This window comes from Triturus cristatus, chromosome 4_2 (genome assembly GCF_964204655.1).
Source record: "Triturus cristatus chromosome 4_2, aTriCri1.1, whole genome shotgun sequence".
In the NCBI taxonomy this organism is placed as follows: Eukaryota; Metazoa; Chordata; class Amphibia; order Caudata; family Salamandridae; genus Triturus; species Triturus cristatus.
Window position 1 is genome coordinate 268,283,825 of NC_140586.1, and position 16,786 is coordinate 268,300,610.

Consider the following 16,786-nt stretch of genomic DNA (forward strand, 5'->3'; position numbering starts at 1 on the left):
AACGGGAACAGTCCAGCCCGACAAGCCTGGTCCTCCCTGAACTGGAACACAAGCCTTCCAGGACCCGTTTCTCCATAGTTATGGGCTCATAAGCCAGGTACAGCTTAGTTCCAGTGACACAGTGTGCACAGGACCCATATCTGGGCATACCCGTTCCACTTAGGACGACACAATTAGTATGCAAATCAGTGATGGGTGGAATGCTTGAATTAACCTCAGCCACTAGTAATCACTCGGGCGGCATCCCAATTCATGGTTATTTTGCACACCAAGCCATCTAAGTCACATGAGAAACAGGTCAAGACTGATTTGCATATATGGGTCCAAACAGAGATGCCATGGTGGGCAAAAGAACTGGCATGCTACCCTGAGCCATTGCTAGTGGTTAGACTTTTTATAAGCAGCCTCCCATCACCTTTTGTGTGTTTCATGTACCGCCCTAAGTGGCATGGGAATGCCCAGACGAGGGTCCCATGCTCACTGTATAACTGGAACCAAGCTGTACCTGACTGACGAGCTTATAACTAGGGTGACCCTGGTCCTGGGATGCTTGTCTTTCGATGTAGGGAGGACCTGGCTTGGCAGTTCAGGCTGGACTGTTCCGATAAGGAACAGGGTCAAGACTGATCTGCATATAGCTGAGTCCAAACAGAGATGGCATGATGAGCAAAAGAACGATGGTTTGGAGTGCCACCCCAAGCTATTGCACGAGGTTAGACTTATTGCAAACAGCATCCCATCAAATGTTTTTGTTTTCATGTACTGCCCTAAGTGGCATTGGTACAAACAGTTGTGGGTCCCATGCTCGCTGTGTCACTGAAACCAAGATGTACCCAACTGATGAGCTCATAACTAGGGTGAAACCGGTCCTGGGTTGCTTGTGTTCCTTTTCAGGGATTACTCAGCTTGGAGTTTAGGCTGGACGATTCCCATGCGGAACCAGGTCAAGACTGATTTGCATATTGCTGGGTCCAAACTGAAGTGGCTTAGCGAGCAAAAGAACAATAGATCGAGTGCTACACCAAGCTATTGACAGTGGTTAGATTTATTGCAAGCAGCCTCCCATCACCTTTTGAGTGAATTGTCCAAGAGCTTACCAGGTTCTGAGTGGGCTACAAGGGTACCTGGATACAGTGAACTAGCTAATTAATGGAATGAGGACAGTCGCCACACCCATGACCAAAGGGAGCAAAAAAAGACATGGATACAATTATAATAGGTTGTGCATAGGGGTGTGTGCTTGCCAGGCTGAATCACCACTGTCTTAACATTCCTCATAATTAACACAATACAAAAACCTGGTAGCATAACATAAAGGTGGGTCCATCCTCTAGTAAAAAGCCAATTCATGTCTGGGTTCCTCCCTTACCTTCTCCACTTCCTCCAAAAAGGCATCAATAAAGTCCCTCTTCAAGTTTGGGTCCCAGCTCTCCTTATGCTCTGCGATGATGCCCCTCAAGAAGTCAAAGAGATTTTCCTGAGCTTTGAACAATTTCTGCCCCACTCCAGGGACATGAACCAAGACAGGAATCACGTTAGCCAACTGAAGGACACAATAAGAAGAGTGACTTTGAGATAGGGCATCTTCAGTGGACAGTGTTATTATCACTGCTTCCTAATTACCAAGACTGAGGTTGTAATCAATGGTGAGTTAGTGCCTCCTCTGGTGAAGAGAAATAAAAAAGAGGGAATTTCTCCATTTTGATGGACATTTCTGAAAGCAAAGAGAGGTTCTAATTATGAGACACTAAAAAGGTCATATAGCTTCCTGTACCTTTCTTTAGAATATCTTCTAGTTTGAATATAATAAATGCTAGAGTCATGTTCTGATGAATGTGGAATTTGAGTCGCAGTCAGCAGCTTGTACCTGTGACACGCTAGATATACCTATTTTCTCTACCCATATCTGATGCAAAAAAACTGGCAAAGTCAATTCTTAAAAACTACTGTGAAAATCTTAAACATTTGAGGATATTCTATCAACAGTCTCTAAAGATTAAAGCAAAATGTATCACAATCATTCAGGTAAGCCACTCTCAGCAAAATGATCCCTAGCTGTCTCTCAACACCAGGCAGGCTGTCTTGGGACAGTCATAAAGTAATTAAGTAGCAAAATTTGGCTGATCACAATTGCTGATGTAACATTGAGTGAGGTTAGAAAGATGAAAGATATGTAAATAAATTCCGAAAAAGAAAATGATTCTCACATGGCGAAGTGACCGGCATGTGTGTGACAGCCAAGAATTGCATGGAGCTGGCCAAAAGGATTTCTAAAGCATTGAAGTGGTCTACTGGGAGTGCCTAGCTGGTGCATTCACTATTTGAGGTTTGTTTACAAGAGAACTCTGGTTAAAATACTATGCAAAATCAACATAACAGAAAAGGTAGATGGTGAATAAAGGCTGTAATCATGTTCAATGTATTCATCAAATCCCTATACTAGATCCCTATGTCATCTTCTAACACATAGGCTCGTTTGAAAGTCCAGTTCTTCTCAGGTTTGATTTTGGAAAATGCCATGTGACAGGACTTGTACTGTGCAATTCTGATCCACATGGAGCACCTAGTATTTTTCCAAAGCCCCTTGTCAATAGAATACTGTAACCACAAAGCAAAGCCAGATTTAGTGTATTCTGTGAGGCAGAAACATGAATGGAATTATATACAATGTTTCTGGGTGAGTGTATTGTACACTGTACAATTGCTTGAGGTTTTGGCTATAGCATAAGCTATGAAAGGTCACAGTGGAGAATTGATTTTAAAACACATATGTGGAATCAAATTCAAATACATGAAAGAATTCAAACGTCACTGGAAAATTGATGATTTCTTGTGATCTAATTAGCATCACAGATCGTTGAATAAATAAAAAAAAAGGACATGAGATTAATCAACAATCTTACACTTTGGTGCTCAGAGAAGAGGGAAGGGGTGAGTGCTCAAGGGAATTTGCGTGATGGTGTAAAGGAACGGAAAGGTAATGTGGTTCATGTACATCCAAACATTATAGAACCAATCCAGCCATTTTACTTGGCAAACACATGTGAACACAAACATAACATTGTAGGCACAGATAACCAAATCTCTGTCACCTATGTTCGATATAGATTTAGATTAATCTCATTGGCCCCTGTTACTTGCTCCCTGTCAGAGTTGGTCACCCAAAGAGGACCGAAATAACCGAACACAACTTTAAAAAAGTATTCAAAAGTTTTCCAAGCAACCGTTAGTTTCCAATGCTTGTTTGCAATTTGAATGAAAAACACTGATTTATTATGTGCTTAGTAATATATATCCCAGGAACCATTCAGTGGATTTTGTTCATTTTGGTGTCTCATTCAGTCAGTCAGTCAAAATATCTTTATTCGGCTGACATTCAGCCATAAAAGAGTGCATCATAAAAGAGGGGTCACCATTCTGAATCTCTGTGTGGATAGACAGTGGGCAATGATCACTAAAACAAACCTTAAGAATAGAAAAGGTCACAGATTGAGGTTGAAAATAATCCAAGAGGGCAATAAAACCGATTAAAGTCCCTTGGCCTCTAACCATGAACGAGACTAAGTCCATACCTTCTGGTTGAATAAGATCAACTGTAAGAAAGAGAGAAAATTTCGAAAGCAATGAATTCAAAAATTTCCCACAGGGATTGTGATAAAAGTGCAACCACCGTTCTTGGCCCCATCTTGGTGTCTAATAATTTATAATAATACAGCTACTTTTATAAATTGGTGCCGTATTTTCTTTGTTTCATATTTCTTTTTTATACTCTAAAAAGGGGGGTCACTGTTCCAGAGGAAGAAAGGGGGAGAGGTTTAGGGTATAGAGAGGAGTCAGCTAAACTCTTACTTAATGCCCTCACACATCCCAAGGGATGTCTTGCTTAATCATAGGCTGGTTGCTCCTGGTCGAGCCAGTGCTGCAATGCCCTACGGCCCCCCGGAAGGGTCACTTTAGTAGAGATCTTTTACATTTCTCGCCATATGATGCGTGTGAGGTAGTGCTCATAAAGAAGTGAGTGAATCTAAAATTGCCTAGAGGAAATCGATGCTGTGTCAATTTATTAGGTGGATTTTTGGTGCTTCTTCATGAACAGTAAAAAGAATAATATGTGAGTGGAAGTGTGTGGTGGCCCTCCCTAAAGTGGGATGGTGCCACCTATTGGATCCTATCTTGAGTAATCCAACCTCATCTGCGTGAGGGAAATGCCCCCTGGGTCAAGGCAAAAGAGTGCAGGACCATCACAGAGGTTAGGCGGTCGCATCGTGTGAACACACCAACCCGTCCTTTTGTCTGCCAGACTGCCGGCCAGACGAAGAGCAACTGCCCTATGATGAAGTATGGCATCCCTTGGGAGGTGTGAGGGCATCAATTAATAGTCTCTCTGACTCTCCTATCTATACCCTCGACCTCCCCCCTCCCCCTTTCTTCTTCAGGAACAGTGACCCTCCCTTTTAGGATTATACTTGGTATTGGAAAAAGGGCAATGGACCTTTTATCGCTCTCAGTCTCCCCCTCTCGTATTTCTTTTTTATTCAACTGTTTTGGTACTTCTAAATGCTTTGCACTTGTTCCTTTGACAAAGCCTGACTGCTCGAAGCCCCAGCTATTCAGGTTTGACCTAAGGTTTTGCAAACGAAACTGACGGGACACAAGACGGGTTTGCAAGTTTATTACACAGTAATGTCACACAACCACACCATATAATAAACAATTTTCCTTACATGTACTAATATCCCCATTTTTAGAAATTCAACACAAGGGGAAATTAAAAACAAGTGGTCTCTTACTGCCTGTGGCTCAAGTCGAACAAAGCATCTAAGATTTGTGAAAGCAGCTTTTATATCCAAAATATCGACAGTAGGTCTCTGGTTCATCTAAAATTTCTCAATTTTCCGAATCTGAGAGATGTCTTGTCTTTCATAGGCGCCCTTTCTTTCCAAAATGATTGGGAAAGGGCACACTACTGATATTAGTTTATATGCATTAATTAAAGGTTATGTTTTGCACTTTTTTTCCAAATACTTCTAGGGTCACAGATATAAGAGAAAGCAATGTCTAGAGGAAATTGAAAGATTATATGGATGCATTTTCAGGCAAAAAAATGCAGGAATTATTCATTCTTGTTTACTTCCAGCCACAATGTAAAAACCACAATGTTGTGTTTGATTTCTCCTGCATATCACCAGAGAGAAAACAGTCGTAATTCAAAATATTAGCAAACATTCTTTTTAGAGGTGAAAGCCAGGTACAAGAATTTGCATTGTGGAAAATAGTTTACAATTGAATGGCTTCCAGGGGGAATCTTCAGTTCAGGGAATGTATTAAAACATGTTTGGTCTGGATACTAATACTTGCATTTTTAAGAGTCACTCAATAGGACATGTAAGATTCAAGTTGGAGTTGTGGACATCCTGAGCCCTGGGGATTCTTGACTATTGCTAATTGCACATAATGAATACTAGAACAACCGCTGAAGGAAGGAAATGTGTTTCTTTAATTTGCTTTGCCATTCTGTTAGTCTGCAGTTACATAAATAACACCCAGAATCGTTCTGTTTGTCAAGACCATTGTTACATAATAATAATACTAATTAAACCCAAAGTTACTTTACTGCTGCAGGATACCTAGTAATCTGTGCTGTGATAATAATCCTCACTTACCTGCAAAAGTACATCAGTGCCAGAGCCTATTATATCCTCAAATAGTTTCAGCACTTTCCGGAAATGTTTGTCATCATACTCGAAGCGGTCCCCAAAAATGATGGAACAGATCACATTGCTCACAGCATTGTTTATCACGAGATGTGGGTCAAATGGACGGCCTGCAAAGAGAAAGCACAGGAGAACCAACATGAAATGCAGTTATGGGCCTAAAGGTTTAAAAGAGCTTCTGCTAACCAAAGATCTGGCCAATCTTGTCTAAGCTCCATTTTTAAAGAGACATGAACCAGCAGCTCTGGGCTAGCTCGGAAGGGACATGTGCAGGAAGCCCTCAGCTTATAAACGAAGGACCATTTACAAACATCCCTGGCTTTACAAAGTATGGAACATGGATGGGCAGCCCAGTCGGCAGACCTGTGCGTGAATGAACAGAGTGAGTTTGACTTTAGACCTGCCAAGAACTTGAGAGAGCCTGAGAATTTAAAACTAGATACTAAAATGTAAAATATCCATTTAATAAATTGACCTTGCAGAATTGAAAGAGTCACTAGAGGTGTCAGAAGAAAGCCGCGTGAAAGGGCCTTTAGGGGATTTTCTTCTCACAATTCTTTTTAAACAAGACAAAATATTCGTGCATTTAAAAGTACACTGCCAAAATACATTGGTAAGCGTGAGAGCGAAGTTTACCTTTTGCTACAGTACTTCTAATCGTACTCTTGCTTCATTATTCCAGTGTGCTCATGAATTACATTTATGTGACTATATGAAAAATATTAATCTTACAAAATGTATTTTAATAAAAATTACAAATATAAGGGGCTGTGTCCGGAACAATAATGGTCACAGATCTGGCTACTTCAGGTTTACCACACTCATACCGGATGGCTTGGTAAGATGTTGGTGCCTTTTCTTGATAAAGGAATCAAACAAGGGTGGAACCGATAATGTAATGAGGACCAGTGGCTAAATTATAGAGGCAAGATATGGAGGCCAAATTTGAATCGCAAATTTTCCAGTCCATCAATTTGCATGATCCTGTACAAAATCACTTTGCTTCTTTACATAACGTGTCTTTTATATTATTGAGCCTCTAAGAGATGGCTCAGTATGCAGAGTGTGTTGTACATGGCCATCAGTAAAGCAGCCACACTTGCGATATATGCAAGATTATTGTGAGGAAAATGGCTTGCTGCCTGTTTTCACAATTAGATTCTTATTCATTACTTAACATTTCTCATCAAAGCAACCCAGAGCAACCCAGGCCAGAGGAGGAGGCCAACAGAGGTGAGATAGAGAGAATCAGCAGTGGGTCTGAAACAGGAAGAACCCGAAGTCTTAGGGTGTGTTCCCCTGCACCGCTGGGTTCTAAAAACCCGGTACTTCAGTACCTTACAATTACCAAGTTCCTTTAACTGCTGTCATTACCACATGACTGGAGAAGTGCATTAGTGGCCTGCTCTCCACTGCTGAGTTATTTATAAAGGCTCCTGCTAATGTGGGTCAATGGAGTGGTGGCTTAGAGGCAGATTTAAAGTAGTGGGTGGCTTGACAAGCCACCAGGTCAGCGGCTGCTATGGCCTGTGCTCACATAGTTCAGGATTACCATAGGCAGGCGGATATGTCTGTGCCTTCATAAAATCTGCATTTAAGCTTTGCTGAGGGGCACCATAACGTATTCCTTTGCACTTGTGCCTACTGTTGGGAACCAGTTGCTTGACTGTGCTAGTGGTCTTCCTTCCCAAATCATCTAGGATAGCAGTTGAGATGGAGGTTAGTTGATGAATTGATCTGACCTTCTAGACCAAATGGATTTGTTTTCCAGTGCGCACATTACTCCCTGTCCTGTTGGAAATAGGTTGTATTCTTCAGATTTAGAAGTGGGGGTGTCGACCACAATCCCACTCCTCACCCAGTATATCTGCATCTAAATCAAGAGAGCTCTTAATGAGGCCGCGTGAAGCAAATTAAGTAGTTTGATGCAATGGGTTATGTGAGCTCTCCATTGCTCTTCCTGCCATGGCAATATTTAAGCACAGAGCAGGGTGGTTTGCTACTAGAGGGACAGGCAAAGGAGAAACCCATCAGAGTATGGATCGCGTAATGCTCAAGTCTGGATTCCCGAAAAAATATTTCAAACTGTACCGCCATAATTTTAGATACAATAATCCCTGGTTGTTAATTCACCGTAATCCAGAAGTTGAAGTGATGTCACTAGTCCTATGCCCCTAGCCCCATTATAATGGCATCCCAGCAAATGTACATGACCCTTTTCCCCAGTCTCTTTACAGGATGCATATTCCCATAATCCTTAAACCTACTATTAGCGTGGGAAGTGAAATCATTAAAGAAAAAATGACACATATTTGAACAATTATCAAAGGAAGACCAACATTTTTTAAAGCAAATATTAATTGTATAGTATTGTAATTGCATTTATATAGCACTTACTACCAAAAGCAAAAATGAAGCACTTTTTTGTCATTTTGAAGTGTGATGGAAACAAAGGTTTTAATAGGATCAAAACAATTCAAGGCACATTACTAGGTGATCCACAAATAATAAAGATTCCTGAAACCCGATTTTCACACATTATCATTTGTGTGCAACATAGTTTTATTAGTACAACTATTTGTCGTTGCAAATTTAGTGCCCATTTCAATAAAAAATGTGTCTGTGATAGTGCGCTGCCACGCAATGCTTTAGTTACATTTAAAAAATCGCGCACCTCATGTCCATAAAAGTTAGATGGGTCGCGAAAGTTTATCTTTCTAAAAATTGGGTTGTGACTCTAAGAAGCTTAGAAGCACTGCTCTCAAGTTTGCACATTGAGCCCGTGGAATCTATACTTTGCACCTCTTTTGACCCACTTTCTTATACTAACTTCAGTCCTATAGTCAAGGCCGGATTACATCCTAGTGCCTACTTCTGATGGGAGAAGACTCATTTTCAACCCAAAAACCTTGCAAAAAGTGCACGCAATAATAAATCAATTCTTCTCTTCACCAAGAGCGGTGAGCACTTTCCAAGAAGATTGCAAGTTCCCTGAAGGCCTTGTCCCCTGAGCAAGGGTTAAGCACATTATTTAGCGAATAGAAGCCAGAAACATTCAATCTGTCTGCCATCAGTATCCAATCTTCGAGCGAAGAGCAGTAAAAGGCTGAAATCCATCCTAACACTGCAGCCGCACTCAAGGAGGGCTCCATGTTAATGTCATCGAGGACCTCTAGGCCCTCTGCCAAGGCCAGCCCAATGCTCAGTTTCTCCTCATTATTATCTCCGGCTTCCTGGGCATTTATAAGCAGTGATTAGACTATGCCAGAGCCCAACTACACTTTGAAAGCCATAACAAGGAAACAATCAAACAACTTGTAAAATGGACACAAGCTGCAGGTTTGCTTCACTATTGAACCCAAAAGCCTGAGTGAAAAGTTTAAGGTGCATTAAGGGACAGTGAAGGAGGTAATCAGACAATATATGGAAACGTGATATAAAATATAAGAACGCCTCCTCAGGAAATGTGTTCATGTAGGACATAGGTACTCATAAACATTTGCCCAGGCGCCACAAAGTACAGTCTGTGGTGTGAGAAGTGAACCTGAAATATTGTTGAGCTTAAACTTGGCTTCTGCTGTTGAGTATCTCTGTGTAAACAGGAAGAAAGAAAGAAAGAAAGAAAGAAAGAAAGAAAGAAAGAAAGAAAGAAAGAAAGAAAGAAAGAAAGAAAGAAAAGGGAGACGCGTGTAACAAAGAAGGAAGTGAAAAATAGATAGAAAAGAAGGAAGAAAGTGTAGGGTTCCAAACTCAGCATAGAAAAAATATTGAAATAACGCCTGAAGACCAGGTGAAATTGACCTTGTCTATTGTAGGCATAAAAAATAAAATAAAAGTAAGCCTGCAAAATACCTTGCAAAAGTTGGAAAATTGCTAGAAGAAATTGTTAGTTGGGCCTAACTGTCTTTCAATGTTGAATAATTATAGCTATTACAGCACAACCATAAATAGTATAAATGAAGTAGAACTGAATAACCAATAATATACTCATGCGTTACTCAGAAATTGAAACAGATATACATATATATCTCGGAAAGTTCATGTGTAGAAATCATCTGATGTGAAAAATTAGGATGAAAGGTCCAAGTTCTTTATGATGCAAAACTTGCTTTTATTTGATAGTAGTATTAGAATAAAAACTCCAAAGGCGAAAACAGCCAACACGTGTTTCGTCAGTACAATGTAAGTACCAAAGACTTTCTCAAGGCTATGAAGGAATACAGTATGCAATGAAGTCCAGATGTAATCATAAGAGGTACAAGTTATTACGCTCGAGTTACGTGGAACGAGAGCGCCAAGAATATCTAGATAGTGTCGGGGGTCGCGTAACTAATCCCAATGTATCTTAAATGCGTTAGTGGAAGGTGAAAAGATAATGTCCTTAAAATACAGTAGTATCAAAAGTATACTGCGGACGGAGTACCCCCAAGACGTGCTGATACAATGTTCAAACGTCTCAAATGCGAGAATGTAAAGAGTCACTGGTAGATGTCCAAGTAGAACGGAAACATCGTAGAAGAAACAAAGTAAGTTCTCCGAGTATGTGCGCTTGATAACGCTTCACCGGAGGCAGTGTCACTGAGCGCACATACTCGGAGAACTTACTTTGTTACATTCTCGCATTTGAGACGTTTGAACATTGTATCAGCACGTCTTGGGGGTACTCCGTCCGCAGTATACTTTTGATACTACTGTATTTTAAGGACATTATCTTTTCACCTTCCACTAACGCATTTAAGATACATTGGGATTAGTTACGCGACCCCCGACACTATCTAGATATTCTTGGCGCTCTCGTACCTCTTATGATTACATCTGGACTTCATTGCATACTGTATTCCTTCATAGCCTTGAGAAAGTCTTTGGTACTTACATTGTACTGACGAAACACGTGTTGGCTGTTTTCGCCTTTGGAGTTTTTATTCTAATACTACTATCAAATAAAAGCAAGTTTTGCATCATAAAGAACTTGGACCTTTCATCCTAATTTTTCACATCAGATGATTTCTACACATGAACTTTCCGAGATATATATGTATATCTGTTTCAATTTCTGAGTAACGCATGAGTATATTATTGGTTATTCAGTTCTACTTCATTTATACTATTTATGGTTGTGCTGTAATAGCTATAATTATTCATATTATATAGGTTGATTTTCTATCTACCTTACTGGCACTTTTGGGTAGTGAGTGCCCATAGCTAGCCAAGCACCCAAATCCATTTTCATATTATCAAACGTTATACGCCTTTTTGACTGTTTTAAATATATTTGTGTGTTCTTTGATGTGCAGGTTTTTTTCGTTTAAGAACACCACTACCCTCCCTAGTTTGTTTGTTTGTTGTTTGTTGTCTTTCAATGTTGTTTGTGGCTGACAAATTAAAAACATAGCCAGTGTTCAAACACGTGTAGTTAGTTTTTGGATATCCAAAATACACAAACAACATACGTTCCCCTGCGTGATTCTAAATGAAGAAACACAAAAAGTAACACAAATAAAACAAGCATTTACAATGCAATGGTCTCGGCAATATTATAGGTAGAGCTATTGGTATTGCTCATTATTTTTTTATCATTTTTGTATCCCTAAATAAATGGCATTGTCATTTCTATTGGCATTAGCTTTTTTTTGCATATGTGATACCTATTGCATTAGCAGAGAGAGAGTGAGGTAGTGAGATAGAGAGAGTGAGGTATTGAAATAGAGCGTGAGGTAGTGAGAGAGAGTGAGGTAGATAGTGAGAGAGTGAGGTAGTGAAAGAGTGAGGTAGTGAGGGAGAGGGATGTTGTGAGGTAGTGATATATAAGCATAGAGTGATGTTGTGATGTAGTGAGATAGAGAGAGGTAGTGAAAGAGAGAGTGAAAGTGAGTTAGTGAGATAGAAACAGTGAGGTAGTGAGATAGAGAGTGATTGAGGTAGTGAGTGAGAGAGAGTGAAGTTGTGAGGTTGTGAGCTAGAGAGTGAGGTAGTGATGTTTTGAGAGAGAGAAGTTGTGAGATAGTGAGGTAGTGAGATAGAGTGGAGTAGTGAGGTAGAGAGAGTTATGGAAAACACAAATTATCTAAGGCAGGGGTCTTCAAACTGTGGGGCGCGACCCCCAGGGGGGCCGTGGAGTGATGCAAAGGGGGTCGCGCCTTCCCAGTCACACTTCTGCCCAGGCCCAAGGGATTCAGCCCCCCCCCCCCCTTCCCCCTCCTGTGTCTCAGCCCGGGCTGCTGCAGTGAAACTTGAGCTGCTGGGGGCTCAGCTGGGCAGTGTCTGGATTCCTATCTCCGGCACCCCCGTGTTTTTTCACAGGTCTTTAAAGACCATTTAACATGCCTTTGTAAACTGCTTACAGAGGCTTAGGTTTTTTTGCTGGTTCCAGTACCCCCTGGGTCCCCACTGTGCCTATTCCTTACATTTGGATTTTCCATTCACTGTCGTAGTGTGAGAATGCATTTCATGGAAAGGAATACAAAGTTGGCTTCCCGGGGGCACCGTGTGTGAAAGTTTATTGTGCTTTTGAAGCACCTGCTGCACCGTTTCTTTCCCGGCAATTACCAGGCCTCACATAAATGTCAAGATAACTTGTGTGATTAATTATCTTCCTGGAGAGATATCAGTGTTTTGTATAGTTGAGGTTTTGACTTGGGTGATGTTAGTGCAGAGGGTTAATATGCCTGCTGCAAAGAACGTGTACCAAGTAGATTACAGAGTGCGTATGATGTGAAGAGATCAGCAGGTTACTGCTTTCAAAAGAGACATCCTTTTGTTACTTGCAATTTATAACTTAAAGTCCTAATAGAGAATAGTGAGCTATTAACTTTCATCCTAGAACAGCATACACACTACAAAGAATACATTATTAGACCATTGATTAATGTTGCAAAAAGGGTTAATTTGGCTAGAAATCAATTCTTATTATTAAAGGAAACTCCCAACTATGCTGTTTCTTTTTCGACTCTGAGTTTGTGCTTCTCCACACCAAGCACTCTTGAACTATACTGCCTACCAGTATGGATGACATGTGACTCCTATACTTTTAGTCCTTTGGCTTATGTAACATTTCCTATACACTGATTTACACACTTATGATTGATTGTCTCTGTGTAATGTGTGTGTGATGCAAAGTGCTCGGACACCCTACACTGGTATGAGTGGCACTATATAACTAATTCAATGCATCTGAGAGTGTGGGGTTATGGAGACTTGGTCACTGTTAAAGGGTGCTAGTGAGAGAATCCGTGGTGGGGGTGGTCATTGTGGGGGGCACCAACAAACATGGTCGCACAGGGCACCACCAGCACTAAAGCTGGCCCTGGGAAGTATGCACAGATAAGCGCTGAAAATACCGCTTTAGGTGACTGTTTTTTTTTTGTACCGACTGGGCCACCAAAATAATCTGCTGGCAACCCTAACCATAGGACTGGAAGTTTGTTGCAGGATCAGCACATTATTTATTTCCTTCACCCTCGATCCCCGATTAATGCCGCAATAGTTTAACTTAGATCTTAAAGTCTACGCCCCGTCAATAACATGCTGAGTTACTTCATGGGTCTGGGAATGCACCCTGCATTCAGACAACTCATTCCTCATTCTCGCCCTTCATTGTCACGCTCACAGTGATCACAATGCACTCACACTGATCACCATGCACTTGCACCATTCACCCGCTCACCTTGCACTCACAGCGATCACAATGCACTCACACTGATCACCATGCACTTGCACCATTCACCCGCTCACCCTGCACTCAGTGATCACAATGCACTCACACTGATCACCATGCACTTGCACCATTCACCCGCTCACCTTGCACTCACAGCGATCACAATGCACTCACACTGATCACCATGCACTTGCACCATTCACCCGCTCACCCTGCACTCACAGTGATCACTCTGCTCTCAAAATGCACTTGTCCTGCTCACACTATACCTCAACCTGCAGTCACACGAGTACACTATTCATCCTGCACTCATGTGACACTTCACTCACCTGTCCCCCTCACTACTCAATATGCAACTCACTCAAACAAGCCCATCAGTAATCATACATTCATTCATCCCATTCTGAACTTGCATCCGCACCCAAAATGAGAGAGGACAGCAAGGGAGTGAGAGAATTTGATTGAAGAGGTCAGGGATGAGGAGAAATGTGAATTGCCGAAGAGAAGTGTGGACACGCAAGAAGTGAGTGTGATCCAAAGGTGAGGGCTTCTGTTAGAACAAAGGGGAGATGTGAAAGAGGAATGGGGGGACTGGAGAGGTGTAAGATACAAATAGACAAAAATTTGAATGAAGAGAGGAGGTGAATGAGAAGTGCTGAGGGGCACGGGAGGTGACAGGGCCAGAGAGGCCATGAGATAAATGTGAGAGACTGTTAGAGATGAGGGCAGTGAAAGGACAGAATGGCAAGAGGTGATTAAAGGTGAAGTGAGAGGTTGAATGGGGAGAGTTCAGAAGTTGTAAAAAGGGGTGAAAGAAAATGACCTGCAAAGTGAGAGAGGGATCCGGGGTTAGGAGAGGAGAGAGGGATGGAAGGGAGGGGGTGAGAGGAAAGCTGCATGAGTAAAAGGCTTAACTCTACACAAAACCGCCAGGGTTTTAAGGGACCCCTGCTTCTTCCGGTCAGGGCCAGGTGAGCTTCTAATGTGGCAGCACGTATTGCTGCAGAGTGGAAGGCCCTTCACAAACGTTGACTTGAAATCTTTCTGATGATAATTGCTGTATTTTGGTTATAAATGGGTACTGATTGGGTGAAATCTTTCCTCAGCGTTACTGTGTGTAACAAATATCAAAATAATGAAGCAATGCTATCCCAAAATACGCGGCATCACATAACCTTATTTACATTTTCATCCCACGCAATTTAGTCAACAGGTTTAGACATTTTTGTCAAGAGGGGGTCCTTACGCCTCAAAATGTTGACAGGGGGGTCTCGGCATCCAAAAGTTTGAAGACCTCTGATCTAAGGTGAAGATAAATATAAACGGGACCTGCAGCGTGGACTTAAATGGCCATACGGATTTTTCACGTAGTTGTTGACGACTTAATCAGTATTGTAGAGCACGTCATCGGAGTTCACGTATCTGCATGTATAGCGCCAAAGAACATTCTTGAAGTGTTCGCAGAGAACAGCGCTTCTTCGTTCAAGACCTCTTCAGTTTAAAGTTATTTATGTGGCAGCCGGGAACAGAGGGCCACAGTTCCACAAGCTCCCAACGAAAAGCGCGCACAAGACACAAACGACTTCAAGATAACAAATACAATACATTGTGCGGGATTACCATAGCTCCTGATGTAGTGACCTTTTCGTAATTTCAGTGTAATTATGAGTGACATTTCAACAACTATGAGTGACACTTTCTTGTGAGCAAAATCAAGCCATAAAGACAAGGGAAACATATAAAAATCTGAAATTGCACCCTTTTGACCAATGAGAAACTCTACGAAGTTCCTAAAATTGCAGCAATGCACCAGAAAAGGAAGGGTACTAACATAGTAAAAAGCAGTAACTCACAGCTAATAGTCAAGGATGCTACCATTCTAGTCACCTCTTCTAAGCAAACTGGGCAGTGTGTCCCTTTCTGCTGACCTTCAAAAGATAGTTAACAGCTTATGAGGGGAAAGGTACATACAAAAATGGAGAAGCAGAAAGGGAGATGCACACAGTGGGCCACAGTTGTATTTTTTTTTGGGGGGGGGGGGAGTTGGCAGGGTAGCAGTCCTTTAAAGATTCTCTGTGGCGAAATAAGGCTATGCATCATAATTATTTGTAACAGTTTCACTATACCCGATTCTTTTGTTTATAACACAGAAGAAAGACCATTTCTCCCTATCACAATTTAAAAGGTAAATGTTTCTGTGACTATTTTCTGAAATGAGTATGACAGTTTGGCACAAAAATGGGTAAAAATCAAGGGTCTGTTTCGCAAAGCCATTTGCACACTGAAGTTGGATTTACGTTTGCAAATGGCTTGTGTGTTACGGATGTAAGCTCTAGTTTTGTGTTCCCACAATGTTAGTTAACATTCACCAAATAATTTAATCCGAAGAAATATTACCTGTGCACAAATCTTTTCTCGGGATAGGGTATGGACATTTCTGAGACAGTGATGCCTTGCAAAGTCAATGTACACCCACAAAACTGCAAGAAACATTTCCACCCTAGGTACTGTCTGAGATTCTCTCTTGTCCAGGACAAAAATAAATCTGCATCCATGGTGGAAATGCCGACAAAGATGGTGGGGATGAAAATAAAGGGATTTCTATACAAGGGAAAAATCTCAACATTTTAAAATGCAATTGCAATTTTTTATTACGTGTACACATGTCTAAAGATAAAATGCATAAATAGAAACCAGTGAGAGCAATACTGAAGTCATAAAATAATTGTACTTCCAATTTTGTTTATTTGCAACCTGTTTGCCAGAGATGTATTCCAAATGTAGACAGAAACACTTGTGTTTGCCTGAAGAACAAAGGAGTGACAGTGGCCGTGCCAGCATGTGCACTTTCCCTGTGTGATTTTCCTTCCCCAAGCATAGCTCTGCATACACAGTCAACTGCTAGTCACTCACTACCTACCTGCGGAAGGCAGCCTGAAGCAGGACACACAACGGTCAAGCTGAAGACTGTGGCCCGAGCACAATGTGAAAGGGGACGGGTGAAATGTGCATCGCAAGGCATGTGAATCTTGCACATACACTGTTGAGGACAGTGAGAGCAGTCAACGTGCAGAGGTACGCCCCAGAGCAGGATGCGAATGGAATGTTTGCAGGTCTGCGGACACTGCCCACACCAGCTCCTGCACCCGTGGAAGCAGAAGTTACAGCCAGCTGTGCAGGCTTCAGCAGCTCCGCCTTTCACCTGCGCAGAGATCTCGATGCAGAACTGTCCCTAACTCGAACACCACTACCTCTCCCAGTGTCACAGCACAGGCCATTATGCGGAGCTCGTAACCCCAGTTAATTCAACCTACAGTGTCGCAGGAAATGCCAAGAGACCCAGGGCTCTCCTGTGCCAGGGTCCGACGGGAAGCAACTAGTAGTGAGTGTCACGTCTATGAGACCAGGCCAGCTGGAG

The 16,786-nt window shown here is 41.7% G+C and overlaps 1 pseudogene across 1 annotated transcript in view; it reads right to left on the reverse strand.

Annotated features, from left to right (window-relative positions):
* LOC146833609 (cytochrome P450 2D4-like) overlaps positions 1 to 16,786 on the reverse strand; it is a 225,532-nt pseudogene that overhangs the window by 56,582 nt on the left and 152,164 nt on the right. The window contains exons 4-5 of the transcript XR_014960603.1: positions 5,664 to 5,824; positions 1,370 to 1,543 (exon numbers count right to left, since the gene is read on the reverse strand). The product of XR_014960603.1 is annotated as a cytochrome P450 2D4-like (transcript). The remainder of the gene's footprint in view (positions 1 to 1,369; positions 1,544 to 5,663; positions 5,825 to 16,786) is intronic.